Source organism: Pleurodeles waltl, chromosome 3_1, assembly GCF_031143425.1.
Source record: "Pleurodeles waltl isolate 20211129_DDA chromosome 3_1, aPleWal1.hap1.20221129, whole genome shotgun sequence".
Lineage (NCBI taxonomy): Eukaryota > Metazoa > Chordata > Amphibia > Caudata > Salamandridae > Pleurodeles > Pleurodeles waltl.
Genome location: NC_090440.1, coordinates 1,436,091,510 through 1,436,115,243, shown reverse-complemented (window position 1 = coordinate 1,436,115,243; position 23,734 = coordinate 1,436,091,510). Strand labels below are relative to the sequence as shown.

The 23,734-nt window shown below is 44.3% G+C and overlaps 1 long non-coding RNA gene across 1 annotated transcript in view; it reads right to left on the bottom strand.

Annotated features, from left to right (window-relative positions):
• The window catches only part of LOC138285260 (uncharacterized), a 329,318-nt gene that overhangs the window by 214,979 nt on the left and 90,605 nt on the right, over positions 1–23,734 (bottom strand). The window contains exon 2 of the long non-coding RNA XR_011201553.1: positions 4,992–5,068. This is a non-coding gene — a long non-coding RNA (uncharacterized lncRNA). The remainder of the gene's footprint in view (positions 1–4,991; positions 5,069–23,734) is intronic.

Genomic DNA, 23,734 nt, shown 5'->3' with positions numbered 1-23,734 from the left:
ACCACGCATATACCTTTACCAATGTCTTAACACACATGCTTTTACCATGCATACCTGTGTTTCCACACATTATTGGGTAAGTATATAGGTAAGTATATGTAAGTATCGACTGTTTTTTGTCTTGATATTCTGCTGTTTAGTACTGATATAGAAAACAAAGGGTAAAGTAATGTTATATATAGTTAGGTGAATTTCTCAGTGACATCTCTGACATTTTGAATTAAAAGATATGCAGAAATTCACCTGTAATAATTAGCAGCACTAACTATAAATTGAGCCCCGACATGCACTGCTTATGACCACACATGACATCACTCATGACATATTCTATGACAGACATCATTTATGACATAACTGATGGCATCTCAAATGACATCATTGATGACTTCACTGAAGGCATCACTGATGACATCATCCATTGTGTGTGCTAGTTTGTTTTGCAGTTTACATGGTGGCACATAAGTACCAAAATAATTCTATGTAATTTTGTACAGCTTTAGTGCAGCTAATAGGTGTAAGTGTTTACAAAACGCATATGCTTCTAATGCACCATGGCTGTGTAGAGATATCAAACATGTTATAAACGTTTGCATTAATGAGTGACTCTGTGTGTGAGTGACAGTTGATTTGTATTGATTATGCTCCACACAACTTTTTGGTTCTGCAGAAGATTATGCTCCACACAACTTTTTGGTTCTGCAGAAGAACAGTAGAAAGATTCTCCATAGTAGATACTAACTTTTGTAAGCAGCCTTGAGTTATTAGAAAGAATTGTGTCAACATGATAATTTAAAGTTACCATAGAAGAGTGTTTCCTTCAGGTACTAACCTATGTATGCATGCTTGTTTTGCCTCAGACAAAGGGATATCTACGCTACGGTATCAAGGGTGCAGGTAGTATGATCTGGGAATAGTATTTTTTTACAACAGTTGCAAATAATAAACACTGTTTTTAGTAGATTGTTTTCAATAATTTCTAGTCTATTTTTCTCATGAGAGTTTTACTGTTTTCAAACAGTGTGGTGTAGAGAGAACTCTATCTATAAGTAAACACTGTTTACAGTGCTCTGATCTATACTGATATAAACTTAATTTCTTAATGTAGGTTTGCTGTGCGGCAGGGGTTTGATACAGATAAAAGCCATGCATAGTAGGGCATTTGTTTTGGAATTGGCATTCCGTATTTTTGCTTTCTCTGAACAGTATATACAGCTTGTATACCATACTCAATTAGTGTTTCTCATATATCAATTGTTGTTTGTGAATGTGAACTATAGTATGTTTAAAGCTATAGCAATTTACACAGCAACATGTGGGAAAACAAAGCTTGGATGATGTCATCATTGATGTCAGTGATGTCATCACTGATGCCATCTGAGATGTCATCATTGGTATCATAAATAATGTTATAGAGCATGTCATGAGTGATGTCATATGTGAGGTGATTAGCAGTGAACGATGTGGCACATATTATAATTAGTGCTGCTAACTATGACTCTTGAATTTCTGTGGCTTTTAAGTTCAAAATGTTGATGTTGTCACTGAGAAATTCACCTAACTATAATTTAACTTTAATCTTTGTAATTTTCAGTGACTTTCTATGGTATTTTTTCAAAAATCAAAAACATATTTTTATTATACCTAACTATAACATTACTTTAACCTCCCGTTTTTTCAGTGAATTTCTAGGCTTTTTAAAAAAAACTATATTTAAAAATACGTATACACTAACTACGCCACAAACGTTTGCACTGAGAATGTTCAACTTCTTAGTTTTTGTAACTCACATATACAGAAATATTCTCAGCATAGTTTTCATAATCTTTGTATGTATCTTTACATAAACTTTATATATATATTTCAGAGTCACAGATCAGTTTTTCCTATGTTGTAAACATAGGGCCTCATTATGAGTTCAGACCGCCACATTGGCGGTGGCCGTGGGATCGCCGCACTCCAGCAAGTTCCACCACCACATTACAACCCTGGAAGGTGGGACCGCCTAAAGACCACCATCGCCAACAGGAACATTGTTACCCACAGGCTGTCGGCAGTCTGAATTGTATTCAGCCACGGTGGTGCTGAAATCAGTGCTGCCATGCTGATTATAACTCAGCTTTCTGCCAGCCTTCCATGGTGGTCACCCCCACCTTGGAAAAGCTGTCAGCCATTGCCGGGCCCACGGGGGGAGGCCTGCACTGCCCATGCCCATGGCATGGCCAATGCAGGGGCCCCCCTGCCCAGCACCATTGGAATGTGCACTGTCTGCTCTGCAGACAGTGCGCATTCTGATGGTGCTCTTGTGCTACGGTATTGGCCTCGGCTCCCTTAATGGAGCCGAGACCAATACCGTAGCACTGTTCCCACCAGGCTGACCTGAAAGAACATTGTAATACCCGTTAGCCTGGCGGGAACATTGTAATACGATTGGGGGAATGATGGCAGCATGCCGTTGGCATCCTCTTTGCGGCATTGGCAGTCCTGTGGTGGGACCGTCAATGTCGTAACTAGGCTCTAAGTACATCTATTTTAAAGGTGTGTGATCACTCTTGCAGGGGGCTCGCAAGATCGCTAAGTTATACATTTTATCCTATGTGTTGTACATAGTTCTTTTTCACCTGGTCAGTTATTATTCAATGGTATTGCTTAATAATAAAGTCAGTACAGTATGTAGTTTGTATTAATTATTTGTTTACAAACTTACAGCTCTCACAAGATGATCATGGGAGCCAAACACACAATCCCCTTTGTGGACTACGACGGGCTCTACTTCCTGTACAGCTCTCACTATCCACACGCTAGTACGTACCTTTGCAGTTAAGTTCGAAGCATTATATTTCTGTTTTTAAGAAAGTAAAGACCTGATTATGACTTTGGCAGTCTTGTCACCACTTTCACTGCAGTGTCAGAAACCCCGGCAGCTGACTAGGCAGTCCGCCAGCCGAATTAGAATGTTGGCAGTTTGCTGAACTAGAGACCATCGGAGTCCCGGCAACACCGCCAGCCCTCCACCGACCGTTGTGACGGCGGCTGGGGAAAAGAAGCTGCCACAGGGGTGGTATAGACAAGGGTATCACCGACCACATTACGATGTGCTTTTCCGTCAAGCCGACTGTGGCGATGAGACCACTTACTTCGAGATGGTGGGCTCACAGCAGCAACCTCACCCCTACCAAAATCCTAAAAAAACAGGTTAGGACAATTTGCATTTTCTGCCATTGACTGGACTGGGAATATATGGCCAAGTCTCCAGGAATACAATGGGACATGCACAACATATTTTTACACGTCATGCATTTGTGTACCTTTTGATCAAAATGAGCACACCTGCATCAACACAAATGTAAAAATATATCTTGTATTACTGACCACATCCCCAGCTGGCCCACCGCCATCAGAAACACTGCCAGTGGGCTACTGGTAACATTGTAATACGGTGGGAATGGAGACCGTCGAGTCGGCGGTCTTTTTGGGACCGAAGCCTTCGAGGTCTGACTGCCAAACTTCTAATCAAGCCTTAAGATGTGAGAAGTGTTGTTAGCCTGTGCTGCAGAGCTTGATAACTCCTCAGGGGCATCCACATCCTTCTAACTTGATGACAGCATGCCTGCCCAGGTGTTCATTGCCCAAGCATATAACAAAGCTTTTATTTGCTGCTTATGCAAGCAAAATATTTATTATTCTGAGACAAGCAGGGCTGCACAGGATGAACTTGTGCATAATCATAAATGTCCACTTAGGCAGTAGTTTCTAAAACATTTTTTCTACATTTTTCTCCTTTTTGCTTTGAAGGAGATGTTGGTGTTGTTTCAATCACAGTTTCTTGTTTTTGTTCTATCCCTCTTTATAAAAATACAAAAAAGTTAAACATATTTTTAAATAACATTAAAAATACAGCTGTTCGAAAAAGCTCTTTTCAGAGCTACCCTATACTTTCATTATGTATGTTGTTTGTACTACTTACCCTTTTTTTTCTTCTTGATGACTCTTGCTAGAGACTCACGAGAGCATCTCACAAGACTGTACTTACATAATGGAATTTGCATTTTCACTGAACATATCCTGTTGTAATAGGTATAATGGAGCAAAGTTGCCTGGATTGACGCTAAGCAGCCAAAAGTGTGCCAGCACAAGCAGAGAGTAGGAACGCACCATATCTTAATAGATGTGTTGCTGCCCTCTCCCTTGCATGCACCGCAGTATAGCAAAGTGTCTTACTGCACAAAAGAGCAAACTGATGATAGCTAAACTCTCTTGATCTTGACTGGGTGAAGGTGGCAAACCATAACATAGACGCATTGCAACTGTGATAACCGAGGTGAGTCAAGAGTCCATCATCCTCTACGAGCATCGAGGTGCAGCTCCTTATAGCCCTCCTACTCATATAAACTGAGTTGGGATTGAACATTCACAACTACCAAGAGATGTCACACATAGTAAATGAACATTTGCCAGAAAATATTGTTAATTGAAAATACATTCTGATTTATTCACAACATGAAAGAGAGCAACAAGAAATTATTTACATATTGCTCTATGCTGTGCATTTACAAGTTACTTCCCAGTCTTCTAAACCTACAGACATCATTGACACATAAGCAATGCAGGATCTAAGGACCTTTGGGTAAAGAGAGTGTGCATGTGATTGTACTGTGGTGATGGTCGCAGGCACTCTTCAGTGACAGGTTACGGCGAAGGGACCCTTGAAGAGTCTGCAATGAAGTCAATTTATGTTACCAGGCTAATCCCTACTGCTGATAAGGCAAGTCTTCTGCTATGGGACAGTGATAATGTCAGGAGGTGAAATTTCACTGCTTTCTTTGGTCATTGACTATACTGCAATACAGTGTCAATCAAAGTGTCACACCTGCAGCTGGGAAATGCCACATATTAACACACTACAGACATAGAAATATCCCATGTAGGCAGACTAGAAGGCTGGCCTCCCTGGCCAAAGAGACCACACACAGACAGTAATAAAATTAGCTTACCTTCAACGTAAATGAAGTCTTCATCGTGCTCAACAATCCTCAAACGGCAGTCATTCATCTCTAGTCCTCTCTGACCCCTGTGAAGACAGATATGCTTTAGCATTTATCACCAGCAATTTAAGTCTGTGAGTCAGAACTACAAATGTTATTTTCTGAATTTGCTAAGAAACTCGTGCTTAAGTCTATATTGCATTCCTTGCTTTTTGGGAAAGAAATTGGAGGTAGAAAGAGGGGATTTTGTACACATTGTTACTGTATGTTTGTAAATATTATATTCTTGTTATTGCACAAGCATCTTCAAATTCAAAGCCCAGCGTTTCCCCGAACCATGACATACTATCAATTATTTACATTATTGATTGATACAAACAACATAATTCCATTGAATTATGGATTTCAACAAATGGTGAATATCAGGCTACACCAACCCAGCCACATTCAACTCATTGTTTGTTTGTTATCATGTCCTTTATAAAGGGTCACACAACTTTGGGACTTGAAGATCAATCCCAGGCAGATTTCCAGAAGACCCAGAACAGATGAATTCACTTTCAATTAACAACTAAGAAGCAGCAATTCACGAATTTGGTAAATGTGTGGAAAGCATGTCATGGACCGGCCGCTCATTGACCTGTGTTGGATAACTCCATTCTTCAGCACCTTAATATCATCATCTCCTATTAATGTGTTACTGTCCTATGTAGCACAATCACCGTTTGATAATGGCATCAAAGCTCTAGTGCATAGAGGAGAGTAACATGATACATTGTAGAGTACATTCCTGCAGGTTCATGACCTATCCCTCACTTGCTGCACAAGGGATTATACACAGTAAGTGCCTTCAGTGAAGTATCCAGCACTGGGTCTGGATGTGTGAATTTAGCTGTCTCCAGAGAGTGTTCTGTAGGGATCTGCAGAATAATTCACAACAAATGATTGATATAAACTGAGTGTGCTCTGTCAATCTTCTTCCCACGACTAAAATATAATTTACTGTGACCCATGACAGTATAAGAGCACCACTCTGGTCTTTCTGACACTGCACCACAGTATAGTAGTCAAAACAGCAACTCAACACCCTTGCAACTAAGCCCAGTGCTCTGGTCAGCACTGAAGGTTTTTTTCAGTTGGGTAACATGCTACACCATTTGAATCAGGTCTTTGTTGCAAGGGTGTTGCTCTATGTGGAAAGGATTTTGCTGTAGTGTGTTATCAAGAGAGCTTATAAATCCTTGAAGTGTTCATTAAGTGTGAAAGATAGCAGACCCTCTTACTAAACAATTTGATTAATTTGAGCTACCATAGTGTAGAAGTGCATCCCATGACATGCCCTGGTTATAGTCTGCCAGGATACGGGTTTTCCATGGGTCAACCCTTGGGTACACAATAAATCATGGTTTGCCCTGGTTACAAGTTGGTGGGATGGCATGCCTTGTAGGGACAATTCAGATATAATATATGTCTAGCCATTGAGACTTGCAATTTAAAATCTGCCAAGGTAATACACCATTTCTACCTTGGTCATGTATTTTCTGGAAATGATCTGAAAAGCTGTGGAGCCCAGCCCACAGTTTGGTTCTAGATCCTTAGGTTGGAAAAGCCCAGTCTTTACTTTCTTCAAGAACTGCATATGGTTTTGTATGCTTCTTATCTCAGCTGCTTAAGGATCCCAAAGTTGAATAATCTGTACTGAGAATTATGTTCCCCTTTGCTATTCTTCCTATCGAAGGAGATTGTTAGACACATTTCCAGTTTTCACAGGAAGAGCCATGCTCACTGCGTTTCAATGGGATTCAGCTAGGAGGAATAACGGAGCCTACCTTTCAATGGCAGTGTGTATGATGTAGTGAGACTTGAAGTAGGACCGTCTGGGTAAAGGTAGCGATTGGAGTGCAGGAGCTGTCTTGCAGCAGTGTTTTGAATTCTTTGCAAATTGGAAGGGGTGTCCTTAAATAAAGGACATTTCCATTATCTACCCTTGCCATCATAAGGATTGATGTTGGCCTGTAGGTTCTGCAGGAATCTTAGGTTGTGTATTGTATATATGCATTTATTTTCACCCGAACATACTCAGAATTTTACCTTCTTTGATCTTGCTCATTGTGTACCTACCTCCCTGGACCAGAGGTTTGTAGCTTGGTAGTCACTTAATTGTTCACAGGTCATGAGCTCAGTTTTGGAAGAGTTGTTTTTGCCTGATGAGTATCCCTTGATCAACAGTATGGAACGGCTCAATTATTGACAAATCTAGGTAATTTGGATTTCCTAGTGCTATAAATGTATGCCATCAAGCTGTCACCTGATTATGTCTGATAAAGGAGTGATGTACACTGTGAATAAGAGAGGAAAGACAATTAAACTGTTACAATGTGAGGCGAGGGGAGATAAAGTGAATCAATGAGTTTCATTTTATACTTTGCCTAGCTTGGAGATAGGAGAAGCTTTAGATTGGAATAGTTCCTCGAATGCCAAGCGTTTCTGGTCTCAGAAATAAAGTCTTGTGGACAGCAACATAATAGAAGCTAAGACCAGCTTTACCAAAAATGTTCCAACCAGCTCCCCATCTCTGAAAGCAGTCCCTAACTAACACCTAGGGTACCAGGAATAAGCCAAAGTTGCAAACAGGCTGGGGCTGGTGGTGGATCAAGGCAGATTTCATGCCTCTGTCTGAGTGGATACCAGATTACTGCAGCCAGCTTCAACAAAGCTGAAGAACTGAGAGCTGGTAGCTCATTTGACTAGTTCTCATAGAAATGGACCTTTTAAGACTGGCCTGGAAACAGGCTGGGTGAGCTTCCTTTATTGATGAATAGTCTGATGATGAGGATCTTTTGTAGTGAGTGGAAGGTTCACAAAGCTATGTAGTTGTTGAGCGTCTACCTTGCTACAGAAGTGACAGATTTGACAAATAAGTTGGTTTTTAAAGATTAATGCTGGTGTGGTCTCTGAAAGATCCAGTTACAGATCCAAATGTGACAAGCCTTGGCAAACTCATTGAAAGAGGTGTTTGAAGCAGATAAGATGTTTTCATTAGCTGTTGCATTGTGTGTTGTCTTTACTGTCTGGTTGTTTGTTCCTAAGGCAGCCATTCAAATTTTGTGTTCTGGAGACATTCTTTATTAATGATGGTTTTTCAGGTGGTATGTGATCATGATATCATTGTGATGATCCTTTGTAGTTGTGTTCACGGGCATTCCTCTCTGGCAATCAATGTGGAGTCATAAAGCCTTTTTAATTTTTATTGTCCAAAACAGACGTTGGATTGATCATGTGAATTTTGGTATATTTCATTGTTATTGCAAAACACAATGTTCAGAATTGTTCTTCATCTTTTTGTTGATCTAAGCATTCCTTTTTCTGTGCTAATAACAAGAAGCATCTCTGGTAATTTGTACACATTTTTGGTAATCAAATTGTAGATTACATTTGCTTATGTTATCTGTGCCTTTGCAGAGGTCATCATGGGCAATGAGTCAAGCATTGAGAGGTTTATTTTCCTCTAGTCACTTTAAGTGCTTTTGTTCATCACCACATTTTTCAGAGTTTGTTTGCCCGAGAGGTTGACTCAGAAGGAGATAATGTGATGAAACTTCAGATTATGTGCACATTTTCTGTTATCATGGTGACTAAAGTTCGGTTGGTAAAACCAAATGTTCAAGTCTCTTAGGATTCAGAGATGGGTGTAGTGCAATGTGATCTCTGGGAGTGCATCAATTAAGGCATCAGTGAAAGCAGTGGTCAATATATCGATAGGAAGGATCAAGAGACAATTAAAGAAGCACCCCACAGGAAGAGATCCACATTTGGTTCTAATAAAGTCTTCAGAGGTTGGTTTCTTTAATGCGGTTTTGAAGATATCGACAATGCCATCACTTATCTTCTATGAGGAGTTTCAAAGGATGTTGCTACATGTTAGTAGGATGGTCTCAAGACAGACTGGTGGCGTGTTATCACTGTGCCACATTTTTGTGATAGAACATCAGGTGATGAGTCTGAGGCCAGGTTGACCCATTGATGAGGCTAGCCGTAGTGGAAGCTTGGAGATTTGGGAAGAGCAGGGTAACATAGTGCTTGATGTGGGAGTGTTATTATAAGGCTTGCCTTCACCCTCCAAGCGGATGCCGAGTACCTCTAGAAGGTTTTGAGAGCTAAGAGAGTGAGTGAGGTTGTCAGCGTGTATTTTACTGAGAAGCAGAAGAGAGGTATGTGAAAGTTTTGGACAGGGGTTGGAGAAATAGAGGGTGGTGGGTAGCTTTAGATGGAGGAGGATGGAGTGTCACTGAGAGGGGCATAAATGGCTATTTTTATAATGCCTGCATGAGGACTTTGTGTAGGGTGCTAGAGGGTGAGTGCAGAGAGAGCATGAAATATATTTGTGTGTCCAAAAGGAGTAGATAGATCTGATGCACATGCAATGCCAAGTACCAAGAACGTGGGAGACAGAAGGAATTTTGTTCTCTGCAGCAGGAAAGGGTTATTTAACAGGTTGCACTGCAGCAGTCAGACTACGTAGGGTAGGCCTGAAGCCCTGTTGTCTTTTGTCACACCAGTGGATGGCACAATAACTGCTGAATTCCACAGAGGACAGTTGACTTTTCATTACTATCACAAGGGGAGAAGTGGTGGCTTCACTCACCGCACTGCCTCCCAAAATTCAAAGCTACCAATGGATGTGGCAAGACTTTTCTTGAAGGAAAAAGTTATTTTCCTCCCTTGTATGTACCTGAGTGTTGTTTACCCTAGGTGATCATCTAATCTTTGAATTTTAAGATATGGGATGAGGAGGTCTCATCCACATAATGTGGCAAGCTTCATCATCGGCTAACTCATACCATCCTGGTAAGATGGTGCTACCAGGACAGACTCAACCTCACGATTGTTGAGGGAGTTTTCAAGATACAGTAATCTTTTGGATAATGTTTCGGGGTTATAATCTAAAAATACCTGACAGTATACCACAAGGAATACCTTTATTAGGTGGTACCTTTGGTATGAATCAAAATACTACAAAGTATAATTAATGGATGCTATTGGGTGCAATGTCCCTAGCATCCCTATGATGCATCAACATGTTTCGGCCTCTTCTATGTGTTAAGAATCAAAGGCAAGGTCCTACATTCCCTTTCCGGTATAGTCATAGTTTAAAACCCGATCTGGGTAATTCCTGCATTTGCTGGTCTGAGCAGGGATGGCGACTCCTGTAGAGAAACATTCTTCCACAGCTTGGCTGAGAACAGGGGCTGGATAGGTAAACTGTGGGCACATCTCCTTGACAAATGTGTGACTACAGGAGCAGTCACACCAGGGAATACCAAAGCATTTGTTCTGAGAATTGTCCACCATTCTCTCAAATTAAATCCGAAAATGTTCTCCTAGTCTTCCCTGCCTTGTCTCTCCAATCCTCTTTCACTATGTACACTTCTCAGGCTCAACTGTGGTGAGCTCGGCTAACCAAGAGAAATGGAAGGAGGCAGGAGAAAAGAGAAAGACAGATTTAAGATTAATGGTATACTGATAGAAGTAAAGTAGACAAAGAAGGAAGGTAGAGACAGGGTTGAGTGTTGTGGGGGAGATGTACTGTAAAGAGAGAAAGGTAAGGTAACCACAAAGAGTGAAGAATTTATAAAGTACATACTTTCACCCAAAGACTGCATGGTACTTAGGGCCAGATGTAGCAAAGGGTTTTACCCATTCTGTGTCTATGGGAAAATGTGTTCGTACATATGGCCCTTAGATACAGAGAGGTGAGAAAAGGAAGAGGTGCATAAAGGTTGAGAAATAAGTATGTTGGGTACGTAGAGTGATTTAGAGAGGTTGAGAGTAGTACGGACAGGGAGAATAAAATGTAAAGAGATGGAGAAGAGCTGGGGGCACAGAAGTCAGGGAAAAAGAGAGGTACAGTAAAAAAACAGAGGAAGCAGAAGTTCAAGACCTACAAACTATACAGATTTAAATGGAGACTTTGAGAATTAGCATATACGCTCCTTCTTCTCTGGCTCTCAGGAGAAATTCCTTGTAAAAGTGATAGAGTTTATGAGGAATGCATTTTTACTACTTCCCGTTTAATATGAAATAATTCTATGACTAAAAACTATGACCAACTATGTCGTTCAACATGAATATCGAGCCACAAATATTGTTCACAAAAATATCATGTTTATATACTTATGAAAAGAAGACAGGAATATTGATTGAATCTTTAAAAATAAATACTGATTTATACTTAATAATTCAATTAAAATATTAATTTAGTAAAAATATAATTTAATTTTTTTAAATAATTTATTATATATATATATATATATGTATATATGTATACACACACACACACTTCCATCTTGTCCATGAGATTACAAAAAACCCTGCCTGCATCACAGCGCTGGTGGCGACCCACAGTTCTCTGCAATATATAGAAGAAAACACAATTTCCTTGACTCTAAAACAGAAAACAACACGTTGGCACTAAAAGAGAACTTGAATATATGCTTACTCTATAATGAGTTTTGGTGTTTCCTCCTTCCTCAGAGTATGGTGCTCAATAATCTTATGAAACGTATGTGTAAACATAACATCAAAAGAGGAGAAAGACTCCTCTGCTCCTCCCAGTATATTCACTTTTTGTGATACAGTTGATCCATACAATCTATTGTAAATTCGTAATGTAGCACTTCACAGTTATACAAAACTAGTAGAGTATACATGAATAACACCTATGGCAATGGCTGAAATGCATTTCCATGAACATAACAATAGTAATGCAGATCAGCTTACATTTTTTCCCATTGACAGTGTAGAACTGTGGAGATGTTGGGGCAACAGGGAAAGAAACCTAAGGAGATTGGATTATGTTTCATCATGATGCAAGGTGTAACAAAACATCCTTTGTGTCTCAAAAAGGATGGCAGTCCACGTTGGCAATTGATCAAGGCAATATGTTGAACTGTCTGACATGATACATACCTGAATTGTAAGGTATATTTAGGCTGTTTGCTTACAAGCATCATAAATCCAATAATCTTAGTGAGAACGAGGAAACAACATTATAATTTAACAAAGGATGCATATCATTTCAACCTGTAACATGTATGCTAGCAAACTAATTAAGGAACATTTTGTTTTCTGCTATTCAGATATTGTTAAAAACTCTCTCATGTCTAACTCTCTTCTGTCCTTCTACTTTCCCTTATACAACGGGATCCCTCTTCCCGTTTTTATCCCACTGGAGTGGATAATGTATAAGCATGGAATATTCATTTAGTAGGAGAAACATATTGGGGCATATTTACAAGCGGCCTGTGCGTCACTTTTTGTGATGCACCAGTAGCGCAGGCAGCAAACCAATATCTCCAAGGCCATGCAAAGCCACTTTGCTTGGTGTTTCATGACCTTGTAGATATAGAGTAAGGCAAAGCACGCAAGTCGCTGGGTGGCCTTATTCAGCGTCAAAGAGACGTTCCATGGGCGTTGGGGTGGGTGTTCACAAGCAACACCCATGGATTTTAATACATTCTCATATTTACAAGGATTTGTAAACCTGGGAAAGTGAAAAAAGCCTACTTCTCCGCTGGGGAGGCGAACAAGTAGAAATAACTTCATTTCTACTCATGTTTTCCTCTTTCTATGTGTGCTGCATACTGCAGCACACACAGAAGAAGGAAAACACGTCCACTGAGTGTTTTTGTGCAGGAATGTCTCCCTTCCTGCACAAAAGCAATCATTCCTTGTTAGAAATGGGATCTCTTGTCGGCAGTCAGTTTGCACTCTGTCCAAGCAGGGACCCTCACTCTAGTCAGGGTAATGGAGATACACACTTAAGATAACCTCTGCTCACCCCCTTGGTAGCTTGGCACAAGCAGTCAGGCTTACCTCAAAGGCAATGTGTAAAGTATTTGTACCAACACACACAGTAATACATTGAAAACACTACAAAATGTACACCACACCAGTTTAGAAAAACAGGCAATTTTATCTAAATCAAACAAGACCACAATGACAAAAATCTAACATACACAAGTCAAGATATGAATTTTCAAAGGTATAAGAGTCTTACTCCATAGAAAACAATGGGAACGTTGTTGTTGCACAAAGTACCTGGGTTGCCTCAGAAATAAAGCCGCACGGGTGAGTGTGCATTGAAAAAGTCAGAAATAGGTCAATTTTGCATTCGCCAGCGAGACCGTGCAGTTTCCATCTCCGGTCGGGTAGGTGCTGTGCCGTTTTTCTCGCCTGCAAGGGAGCGATGCATCGATTTCCGGACGGGCACCTCAGATCCACACAGGCTTGCATTGACTTTTGATGTCCAGCGATGATGCATGTGAAATCTGGCCGCATGGCGATGGAAAACCGTGCTACATGGGGTTTGCCTTGTTATCAGCAACCGCATGTGAGTATTGCGTAGTTTCTCCAGCTGGGATGCGTCAATCTCCCAGCTAGGATGCAGGTACAGCGTCGATTTTAGCCACGAAGCGGGTAGCGTGTCGTTTTTCAGACGCATTACAGGTGGTGTTTCGAAATTTTCCCCACATGGTGTTCTGTGCATGGATTTCAGTACTTGTTCCATCAATTTCACCTCTCAAGAGCCCAGGGACTGGAATAGGCACCAATTGACAGGCATCTCAGCAGGGAGTCCAGGTGCTGGCAGAGGAAGTCTTTAATGGTCCTGAGACTTCAAAACAAGAGGCAAGCTCAGTCCAAGCCCTTGGAGATTCTTCACAAGCAGGAATATACCAGTCCAATCTTTATCATCCTTCAGGCAGAAGCAGCAACTGCAGGCCAATCCAGCAAAGCACATTCACAGGCAAAGGGGCAGTACTCCTACTGCAGCTCTTCTCCCTGGCAGAGGTTTCTCTTGATTCCAGAAGTAATCTTGAAGAAATCCAAAAGTCTGGGGTTTCGGGTCCACTACTTATACCCATTTCTGCCTTTGAAGTTGACCAACTTCAAAGAAAAGTCTCTGTTGTTTACAAGATCCTGCCTTGTCTAGGCCTGGCTCCAGACTTACACCAAGGGGCTGGAGACGGCATTGTGTGAGGGCAGGCACAGCCCATTCAGGTGTGGGAGACCACTCCCCCCTCCACTCTAGCTCAGATGGCCCATCAGGAATGCAGGCTACACCCAAGCTCCTTTTCAGTCACTGTCTAGAGGGGATTCGCTAACGGCCCAACTGTCAGTCTGACCCAGACAGGGAATGCTCAAGCAGGCAGTCACAGAATGGTTTAAGTAAGAAAATGCCCACTTTCTAAAAGTGGCATTTTCAAACTGACAATTAAAAAAACAACTTTACTAAAAGATGCATTTTTAAATTGTGAGTTCAGAGATACCAAAATCCACATTCCTATCTGCTCCCAAAGGGAAATTGCACCTATGAGAGTGATAGGCCTTGCAACAGTGAAAACCAAATTTGGCAGTATTTCACTTTCAGGACATGTAAGGTACACAAGTACATGTCCCACCTTTAACATACACTGCACCCTGCCCACGGGGCTACCTAGAGCCTACCATAGGGATACCTTAAATGTAAAAAAGGGAAGGTTTAGACCTGGCAAGTGGGTGCATTGCCAGGCCAATTTGGCAAGTTAGAACTGCACACACAGACACTGCAATAGCAGGTCTGAGCCATGTTTACATGGCTACTCATGTGGGTGGCACAACCAGTGCTTCAGGCCCATTAGTAGCATTTGATTTACAGGCCCTGGGCACCTCTACTGTACTTAACTAGTGACTTACTAGTACATCAAATGTGCCAATCATGGAAAAGACAATTACACATACATTTTACACAGTGAGCACTTGCACTTTAGCACTGTTCAGCAGTGGTAAAGTGCCCAGAGTACCAAAAACAGCAAAAACAGAGCCCAGCACACAGTCAAAACATGGGAAGCAGAGCCAAAAAAGACAGGGGCGACCACACCAAGGACGCCAGGTCTAACATTCCCACAACATAGATGCCCTTGGCCCATGGTGCAAATATGCCTGCGTTGGCGCAAGGCAGCCAATTGTGCGGAAGTGCAGTTCACTTTTTAAAAACATTTACAGTGGGTGTCCCGGTGCCCACCCAGGACACCCATATATGATTTTTCATAAAGGGAAGCAGCATGCAGTTCCCCTCCCCAAGCCACGAGGGGACCCTGGGCTACATTTTTTTTATAAGGAGAGGGGGATGCATATCCCACCTCCCCAAGGTGCTTCCTTTTTTTAAGTTGAGGGAAGGAGGTGTGGCCACGTCCCGAGCCTTTACAGTTCTGGGGCCCCCTGTCCCCCAGGGCCCCCAGCTGGCTCCCCAGCCAGAACCATCTTGCGTGGTGGTGGGAGCTGGTGCCTTTCCTTTGCTCTCCTGGGCAGGGGCAGCATGTTTCTACTGCTCCCACCAGGCAGGAGCAAGCTGGAGTCCCCTATCCGTGAGAGTGCGGAAAGGGTATGCTTGTTTTCTTACAGGCAGAGAACCACAGTGTCAGGGGGGGAACTCCAGGGACACTATCTTGCCCAGGATGTTGAGCTCCCTTGGGTGGATTCCATCATGGAGAGTAGGATATGCATCCCCATTCCCTTTTTTGTAGTTTTTCTGGCCCTATGGGATTGGGTTCCCAAGGCCCATGCCCCCATCCCCTTCTAAATTAATTTGTCCCCAGGGGATAGGGTCCACAGGGCCCATTACTGACCTGTGTAGGGGGCTGCATGTTCCTTCCAGATAAATATGCATTTGGCCCTGGAGGATGGGGTTCTGAGTGGCTTGGTGAGGGTGACCCCCTAACTCCTCCTCTCTAAAAACATAGGGGGTCATTACGACCTCAGCGGTCTTGCAAAAAGACCGCCGAGGCCGCGGGAGACAGAATACCGCCATTGCCGGCGGTATTCCTGTCTCCCTATTATGACATTTCCGCCGGGCCAGGGGACAGTAACAGTGTTACCGTCCGCTGGCCCAGCGGAAATGTCACAACAACATTGCTGCCGGCTCGTAATAGAGCCGGCGGCACTGCTGATGTGCAGCGGTGCAGTAGCACCCGTCGTGCATTTCACTGCCCGAAATTCGAGCAGTGAATTGCGCGACGGTGCTCTGCCTGGGGGCCCCTGCACTGCCCATGCCAAGTGCATGGGCAGTGCAGGGGCCCTCAGGGGCACCCCAAGTCCCCTTACCGCCAGCCTTTCAAGGTCGGGGACTCATAATCCCCAGGGCAGCGGTGCTTGCACCGCTGCCCTGGGGATTATGACCGCCAGGCGGAATCCTGGCGGTATAATGGAGGGGCCGGCGGTATGGCCGTGGCAATTCCACCACAGTCATAATTGCTGGCGGAACACCGCCAGCCTGTTGGCGGTGTTACCGCCAACTTACCGCCGGCCGCCAGGGTCGTAATGACCCCCATAATATTTAAGACACCCAGGCCCTGGGTGTCAAAATTAATACATAGAGAATGCTGACAGGCGTGTTCTTTTTTTAAAAAAAAGTCGCAGTACGGCAGGAGTCTGTCAGGATTGCAGCTTTTTTTTTTTAATCTTATTTTGGCCGCGGAAGGTCCCAGAGGGACCCAGTGATAGGGTTTCCATTCCATGCCCTGTTAAATATATTTTATTTAATTAAATGCAGGACATGAGAGTAGTGTCCCGAGTCCGGTAATGGTTGCCTGCAACATTTGTCTTCATGTTACAGCAGCTAATCATAGCACTCGCTCTCATGAGATTGGTTCAAGAGTAAAAAAGTAGGCCAAACAGAATGCTCATTGTTTTTAAATTGGGTCAAGAGAGTCTTGCACGTGTCCCCCAAACCCAACCTTCCAGAAATATAAATATTTGTATAACTTAATTTCTCAAAATGTGCTGAACAGATTTACACCAAATCACAAAATGAAAACAATCAGCATTTGTAAAGCACAGCACTGTCACCCCTAGGTGTATCTGGGTGCTGAGGGTGCCAAGTCTCCATCGAACAGCCAGGTCTGGAGTTTCTTTCTAAAGTCTGCCAGAGAGGGTGTTCAGAGGTGTGAAGCAGGCTGTTTCAGGTCTTGGTGGCAATGTAAAAGAAGGATAGACCCTCACTGTGCCTACGAGGAATGCAGGGGGTATGCATGAGGGCAAGAAAGGAGGAGTGCAGGTGTCTTGAGGGTAGATGGAAGGTCAGTTGATGGTTAAGGTAAGACGGGCCTTGATTGTGCAGAGCTTTGTAGGCATGCGTTAAGATCTTGAACTAGCATCTCTTCTGGATGGGGAGCCAGTGGAGGATTCTGAGGTGGGGTGGACATCGCCATTTAGGGAAGTCCAGGATGAGTCTAGCTGCTGCATTCTGTATGATCTGGAGTCTTTTATAGAGCTGGGAGGAGACACCTGCATAGAGAGAATTTCACTAGTCGAAGCGGCTGGTGAAGAGGGCCTCTGTAATGGTTTGCCTGGTGTTGACGGGGATCCATCTGAAGATTCTGCCGAGAATGCAAAGGGTGTGGAAGCAGGAAGAAGCAAATGTGCTGACTTGTCATTTCATGGTCAGTTTGTTATTGAGGGCGATGCCTAGGTTGTGTGCATGATCTGTGGATATGGGTGTTGGTCTGAGTTCTGCTGTCCACTAGCTGTGGTCCAAAGCAGAAGTACTCTTCCTGACGAGCAGTAATTCTTTCCTGTCGGAGTTGAGTTTGAGGCAGTTGTCTCTCATACAGTTGGTTACGTTGGTCATGGCATTGCAGAAGCTGGTTTTGGTGATAGAGGGGTCCTCGGTGAGCAATTGGATTAGTTGAGTGTCGTCAGCATAGGTGATTATGTTGAGTCTGTGAGATCTGATGATGCCTGCAAGGGGTGTAATGTAGATGTTGAACAGGGTGGGGCTGAGGGAAGATGCTTGGGGTACGCCGTATATGATGTCCTTGGGTTCTGAGGTGAAGGGAGGCAGACGGATACTCCGTGTGCAACCTGTAGGGAAAAAGGTGATCCACATGAGGGCTTTTTTCTATATGCCGATGTTGTAGAGTATCTCGATGAGGGTGTGGTGGGAGAGGGTATCGAACACAGTAGATGTCAAGGAGGATCTCAGCCACTGTTACTTCACAGACAAGGAGAGATCTGATGTTGTCTGTGGCAGCTATCAGCACGGTCTAAGTGCTGTGATTGGAAATCTGATTGGGAGGTGTTAAGTCAGTGGTTCCAGGTGTTCGGTGAGTTGTTTGTTAATGGCTTTCCCAACTTTTTTGGCTGGGAAGGGGAGGAAGGAAATCAGTTGATAATTTTTTAGAAAGGAAGGGCTTTGTGTTATGACTCCTGAGAGCAGAGGCTCTAACCCCAGGAGTCCAGGTCTCCGTCTTGTGGTGGCAGGCTGGGAAAAAACAGTCAGCAACCATGCGAGGGTTGTTAGGTTTTGTAAAGACAAAGTAGGAGGATATTTGTTCATGCAAACATATGCCCTCACATGCATTATAGTGCACCCTGCCTTTGGCCTGTAAGACCTGCCACAGAGGTGACTTACCTATAGTGCAAGCGGTGTCAGTAGACAGGGCACTCTTGGTGAGCGTCATGTCAAGTTTTCAACTTTTGAATACACCTTGTCTTACACTTGCAATGACAGTCTGCATGAGGCTGGTGTGGGGTTTATCAGAGTGGCATATTTGGTGCTGCAGCTATGGGGGGCACTCTTCAGTACCCATCCCCTCGTATCAAGGGTATCATTTACTAGGGACTTACAAGGGTGGCTGAAGTACCAGTACATAGTAATATTTTGGAGAAAGGGATCTGGCTTTGGGAACCTGTTTAGCAGGGGCCCAGGGCACTTACAGTTCAAAACCACATCAGGATACAGGCAAAAAGTGGTGAGGGTACTACAACCAAAAGCCAGCTTCCCAGACTATGGCATTGTAAACGTACCTGAGAAATAAGCTAAACACAATGGTAAATATATTTTCAAACCCCTGTCTGGAATCGTGACTCCGTCGCAAAGTTACTCCAGCTGCACACAGTAACAAATCAGGCTTCTTTGTAAAACAACAAGTAAGGGTTAACATTCACTGACCATTCAGATAAGAAAAATAAAACGTGAAACACATTTTTTGATTTGTTGACTAACAGAGTATCTTTCAGACCAAAGTTGAATAGGTTGCCATTAATGGTGTGTTGCCGTGAGAGTGGTGCACCATTCGTATGCTGAGATTTAGTGGTTAAAAAAAGAAAAGAGTTAAAGTAATATTGTGACAGTATTTTACCTATCAACGAAAGCAATTTAACAGGTATTTGAAAGAGTGTATCTTTACAACAGATCTGTATTCATATGTGTGCCTGTAAATAAGTGGGTTAAAAGTGTATATGACAGAGAAAAGTATAGTGTCTCAGATAAGCCCAGAGAGGTATTGATACTTTTGTTCATATGTGTACTAAGGTTTTTTTTTTATTTAAGAAAGTGATTAGCACTAGTAGATTTTCAACCATACCTTTTGTGTGTTACATCAGACTTTGGCCCTAATTATGAACACGGGGATAAATACCGTCGGCCGCCGTGGCGAAGATCAACAGAAAACCACCATTAGGGGTTAACAGAAACCCGCCATATAAGGATGCAAAAATCAGATTCCAACAAAAAAGACACAGCCATCAGTCACCGCCAGGACCTTGTCAGTGGAAATGCAGGACCTCCGACCCCGACGAACACACAAATTCCCCACCCTCCAAATAAAGAGGCACGATCACTGGCGGTACAGACCGCCATAGCCAGCAATGGCACCCAACAGTAAGAACTGCACATATTGGCAAGTCTGAAACCCACACACCTGACACACATCCACAACACTATAAAAACACTCACAGGCACACCCCACAATACTTTGCAATGACATTCGGACAACTGATACAGAGAACTCCAGAAGCAGACACTGAATGCCACAATACACAATACATACACCCAACCACACAACAGCACCCTCACCTATATCCACACAACACTCCACTCACAACACACACCATGGCACCCCACCAAACACCCACGCTTCACAGAAAAGGAGCTTAGGACCATGGTGGACGAGGCACTGAAGGTCGAGCCACAATTATTCGGGGCACAGGTCCAGCAAACAACTATAGCCAGGAAGATGGGGCTAAGGCAGACAATAGTGAACAAGGTCAATGCAGTAGGGCACCACCCACGCACGAGGGACGACATCCACAAGAGATGCTACGACCTGCGTGGGAGGGTAAGGTCCATGGCATCCTGGTACAACATTGCAGTCCAAAAGACTAGGGGAGGACCTCCACCAACACCACCCGCCTACACTGACTGGGAGGAAAAGGTACTGGCCATTTGCACCCTGACGGCCTCACTGGACTCACTGGAGGAATGGACTTGAGTAAATCGTCTACAATTACCCCATATCCATCACACCTGTAATGCATGCACCACCCCTTCAACAGCCACCAGGACCACTACCCCACCCAGGCCACAATCAGTACATCCAGTCACCATGCATGCCCACAATCTCACTAACAGGCCCACATCCCTCCCCCTGTGCACAGCCACCTACCCCTGCAAGGGATCACAAAGGCACTACACCACCCACAATGCACCTCCACATCTTAAGCAAAATGCAATGCAAACCTCACAAAGGCACCCTGCGTGGACCCAAAGTGTAAAACCTACACAAAACAGCCCAGCTCAGTCCACCCCATCTGATCATGCAACTGTAACAGACATGTCCATTTCCCCCAACAGGCACCACCAGCCATGCCACCCTGACCGACTGGAAAGGGAGTGGCAGTGCCCCACATGGAGACAGAAGAACCACCCAGTACACTGGAGAGGGAACCCTGGACAGTGAGGAACACCCTGGCCCCTCACACAGTCCTCGACTGTCACAATCCAGCAGCCCCACCCAGGACACCACTGGCATCCCCACCATGCAGCCAACAGTATCGGGCGGGGCGACCGTCCCCACACCTGTGTATCCAAACCACAGACTGGTGGAACACATAGACAAAGGCCACAGTCACCCCCTACCAACAGGCAGGAAGACGATGGCCCCAGTATAAGTGGTACCGCCAGACCTGTGCAGGGAACACAGGCACAGGGGGCTAGGCCCAGTGGGAGGGCATCAGTGGACCAGGGGGAGGCCACAGGATGGATGCTGCAGCCCAGGACGTGATATCTGAGATCCTGGGAGCACACCACCATACCCAGGACAGATTGACCCAGATTGTTTCCACCCTGGAGCAGAGTCAAAGGATCCAGGTAGCACACCACCAAGAGGCCATGGAGCAGTGGAAACTGCACAATGCCACCATGGCCACCATAGCAGGTGCGCTGCTGCACCTTGTCCCAACCCAGCCTGAGGCCCCCACAGACCAAGAAGCCCCTACTACAGGCCAAGATACAGACCGGTCAACAACAGCAGCAGCAGCAACTGGACTTGTGCCACCATCTCAGGACACATAGAAGACCTGCATCTCAACCAGTACAGGCCAACACCATGCACGCAAACGGTTCCTTAGGCCCAGATATGGCACAGGAACACCTGCCAAGACCAAGGCCCCCTCAAAGAAGTGACTCTGTCAAGAACTGTCCTTCAAGTTTGCCACTGAACCGACATCCACACCGTGTAGAAACAATCCCAAAAACTGTAAATGAAAGATGGACATACTACCACTGCCAACAAATGCTGCAACCATGTAGCCATATTGGACATCCAAAAGTAGCCCACTCCCATCACTGTAAACTGCACAATGTCATCCCTGCACCAAATAAAACACCTGTTCACCAATGTCAATGTCCACCCGTCATTATTTTGAGACAAATGGAAGTGTGGATGCAATAGTCTTAGAAATCATTTATTCGTATCTGAGTTGCAGGAATTGCACCCCACGCATAACATGTGTTTGTGCCAACAGAATTGTCAAACAATTTGTCCATAAAGTTACATGTCCCATGCAAACCTGGTCACAGTGACAATGTCCATAGACCCAACACCCCTAAAGAGGAGAAGGCACACTGGCAGTATGCTGCACAGACAGCAACATCATTGAACAGTCCCACATAGTTACTGGAAGTAAAGTTGTATCAGTTGGTTCCTGTAATGTACATCTTCCCACTCCTCATCGTCACCATCACTCTCGACTCCTCCCTGAAGAAGCAGGTCTGGATGTACAACACCCACCTCCTCCAAGACGCAGATAGATTTCCTCACAGCCACGTTGGCAGCATGCACTATTGTATACACCTTTTCAAGCTCATAGGCCAGGGATCCGCCAGATATATGGAGGCAACGGAATCTAGCCTTCAGGAGACCTTTTGTACGCTCTATCACCCTTCTAGTACGTCCATGGGCCTCATTGTAATTTCTCTCTGCATCTGTCCTAGGATTCCTCACTGGTGTCAGGAGCCAACGCATGTTGGGGTAGCCAGAATCACCTAAAAAAGGGTGCATAACAGGACTGTCACTGACAACCCTCAGTGGCAGACAGCCTGGCTGTCCACTATGTGCCAAAAAGTGGCAGACACACTTACCTATGATCCATCCTCTGTCCCTTTGTAGTTGTTCCATCTTTTGTGGCACACTACTGTTCCTCAGCACAAAGGAGTCATGGACTGATCCAGGGAACATGGCATTCACATGTGAAATGTACTGGTCTGCAGTACACACCAACTGAATGTTCACGGAATTAAAGTTCTTCCTTTTTTGTACACCTGTTCACTGACTCTTGGGGGGATGAGAGCAATATGGGTGCCATCGATGGCACCTATCACATGTGGAATGTTGGCACAGGCATAGAAGTCCGATGGCAGGGAGGTCAGCACTTTGGGGAAACCTCACATAGGACTGCAGGTGTCGTACAAATGCATTCAGGAATCTGGACAGTATAATGCTAAACATGGGCTGTGAAAAACCTGCACCGATGCCCACTGTCACTTGAAATGAGCCCTTGGCCAGGAAATGGAGTGCAGAGAGCACCTGCACTTCAGTAGGGATTGCATGCTGACTCCGATTAGCCAGTCTCAGTGCTGGATCCAGTAATGCACAAAGCTGATGAATAATAGCACGGTTGAGTCTGTAATTGATAATGATGTGATGCTCCACCATGGTCCTCAAAGCAACAAGTAGTCTGTACACCAATGGGACCCTCCCTCGCCACAAGGGTCTGTACCTAGGAGGAGTTGAGAACACATGTGAGGAACACACATACATCTGCCCACAATGTTACCTATTCAGCACAGCTGGCATATAAGTTGATGACACATAAGCATAGTAGGTGTGAAACCTCAATGATACATCAGGACTGTTGTGGTGAGTAAATGTATATTTGTTAATGCCTATGGGGGTTGGGGACAATAGGGCCTGCATGGGGCTTATGAGGACTTAATAACTGCCTAGTAAAGGCCAAAATGTCTGCCCCCTGTTATCCAGAAATGTTGTAGTGGAAGTGACCTTTAACCGCTAGCGGTTGACGTAATAGCGTAAGGCGGTGTTTACCGCTGTGCGACCATTCATTGGTTAACATGGTTGTCAATGGGGATTCTTAGCGTGTCATAATCGCCGGCGGCGGTGACGGTGCACACCGCCGCGGTGCGTACGCTACCTTGTCACCCCAACTTCACTTGACTCCTGGATTTCGTGCATACAGGTATTCCACTAAGTGTGCTGCTGTGTCCTGCCACTGGTCATGGAAATGGCACATGTGGCAGGGGAAAGGGCCCGGCCTTCACCAGCGAGAAATTGGAGAAGCTCGTGGACGGGGTCCTGCCCCTGTACGCCAAGCTCTACGGTCGACCAGAGGTACAGGTGAGCAGGTGGATTGGG